Here is a 2,644-nt window from a genome sequence, read left to right as displayed (position 1 = left end):
GGTGCTCCAGGTTTTATGAGATGCTAGGGTGCTCCAGGTTTTATGAGATGCTAGGGTGCTCCAGGTTTTATGAGATGCTAGGGTGCTCCAGTTTTTATGAGATGCTACGTTCCTCCAGCTTTTATGAAACGCTACGGCGCTCCAGGTTTTATGAGATTCTACGGTGCTCCAGGTTTTATGAGATGCTACGTTGCTCCAGGTTTTATGATATGCTACGTTGCTCCAGGTTTTATGAGATGCTACGTTGATCCAGGTTTTATGAGACGCTACGGTGCTCCAGGTTTTTTGAGATGCTAGGGTGCTCAAGGTTTTATGAGATGCAAGAGGGCTCCAGGTTTTATGAGATGCTACGGTACTCCAGGTTTTATGAGATGCTAGGGTGCTCCTTTTTTATGAGACGCTACGTTGCTCCAGGTTTTATGAGATGCTACGGTGATCCAGGTTTTATTAGATGCTAGGGTGCTCCAGGTTTTATGAGATGCTAGAGTGCTCCAGGTTTTATGAGATGTTAGGGTGCTCCAGGTTTTATGAGATGCTACGGTACTCCAGGTTTTTATGAGATGCTACTGTGCTCAAGGTTTTATGAGATGCTAGGGTGCTCCAGGTTTTATGAGATGCTAGAAGGCTCCAGGTTTTATGAGATGCTATGTTGCTCCAGTTTTTATGAGATGCTAGGGTGCTCCAGGTTATATGAGATGCTAGGGTGCTCCAGGTTTTATGAGATGCTACGGTGATCCAGGTTTTATTAGATGCTACGGTGCTAGGTTTCTATGAGATGCTACGGTGCTCCATGTTTTTATGAGATGCTAGGGGCTCCAGGTTTTATGAGATGCTAGGGTGCTCCAGGTTTTATGAGATGCTAGGGTGCTCCAGATTTTATGAGATGCTACGGTGCTCCAGGTTTTATGAGATGCAACGGTGCTCCAGGTTTTATGAGATGCTAGGACGCTCCAGGTTTTATGAGATGCTAGGACGCTCCAGGTTTTATGAGATGCTAGGGTGCTCCAGGTTTTATGAGATGCTACGGTGCTCCATGTTTTTATGAGATGCTAGGGGGCTCCAGGTTTTATGAGATGCTAGGGTGCTCCAGGTTTTATGAGATGCTACGGTGCTCCAGGTTTTATGAGATGCAACGGTGCTCCAGGTTTTATGAGATGCTAGGACGCTCCAGGTTTTATGAGATGCTAGGGTGCTCCAGGTTTTTTGAGACGCTATGGTGCTCCAGGTTTTATGAGATGCTACGGTGATCCAGGTTTTATTAGATGCTAAGGTGCTCCAGGTTTTATGAGATGCTAGAGTGCTCCAGGTTTTATGAGATGCTACGTTGCTAGGTTTTATGAGATGCTAGGGTGCTCCATGTTTTTATGAGATGCTAGGGGGCTCCAGGTTTTATGAGATGCTACGGTGATCCAGGTTTTATTAGATGCTACGGTGCTAGGTTTCTATGAGATGCTACGGTGCTCCATGTTTTTATGAGATGCTAGGGGCTCCAGGTTTTATGAGATGCTAGGGGCTCCAGGTTTTATGAGATGCTAGGGTGCTCCAGATTTTATGAGATGCTACGGTGCTCCAGGTTTTATGAGATGCAACGGTGCTCCAGGTTTTATGAGATGCTAGGACGCTCCAGGTTTTATGAGATGCTAGGACGCTCCAGGTTTTATGAGATGCTTGGATGCTCCAGGTTTTATGAGATGCTTGGGTGCTCCAGGTTTTATGAGATGCTTGGATGCTCCAGGGTTTATGAGATGCTAGGGTGCTCCAGGTTTTTATGAGATGCTAGGGTGCTCCAGGTTTTTATGAGATGCTAGGGTGCTCCAGGTTTTTATGAGATGCTACGGTGCTAGGTTTTATGAGATGCTACGTTGCTCCAGGTTTTATGAGATGCTACGGTGCTCCAGGATTTATGAGATGCTAGGGTACTCCAGGTTTTATGAGATGCTAGGGTGCTCCAGGTTTTATGAGATGCTAGGGTGCTCCAGGTTTTATGAGATGCTAGGGTGCTCCAGGTTTTATGAGATGCTAGGGTGCTCCAGTTTTTATGAGATGCTACGTTCCTCCAGCTTTTATGAAACGCTACGGCGCTCCAGGTTTTATGAGATTCTACGGTGCTCCAGGTTTTATGAGATGCTACGTTGCTCCAGGTTTTATGATATGCTACGTTGCTCCAGGTTTTATGAGATGCTACGTTGATCCAGGTTTTATGAGACGCTACGGTGCTCCAGGTTTTTTGAGATGCTAGGGTGCTCAAGGTTTTATGAGATGCAAGAGGGCTCCAGGTTTTATGAGATGCTACGGTACTCCAGGTTTTATGAGATGCTAGGGTGCTCCTTTTTTATGAGACGCTACGTTGCTCCAGGTTTTATGAGATGCTACGGTGATCCAGGTTTTATTAGATGCTAGGGTGCTCCAGGTTTTATGAGATGCTAGAGTGCTCCAGGTTTTATGAGATGTTAGGGTGCTCCAGGTTTTATGAGATGCTACGGTACTCCAGGTTTTTATGAGATGCTAGGGTGCTCAAGGTTTTATGAGATGCTAGGGTGCTCCAGGTTTTATGAGATGCTAGAAGGCTCCAGGTTTTATGAGATGCTATGTTGCTCCAGTTTTTATGAGATGCTAGGGTGCTCCAGGTTATATGAGATGCTAG

Source organism: Oncorhynchus nerka, linkage group LG6 (genome assembly GCF_034236695.1).
Source record: "Oncorhynchus nerka isolate Pitt River linkage group LG6, Oner_Uvic_2.0, whole genome shotgun sequence".
Classification (NCBI taxonomy): Eukaryota; Metazoa; Chordata; class Actinopteri; order Salmoniformes; family Salmonidae; genus Oncorhynchus; species Oncorhynchus nerka.
The sequence above is the reverse complement of the archived record's forward strand: the minus strand, read 5'-3'. Positions refer to the sequence as shown.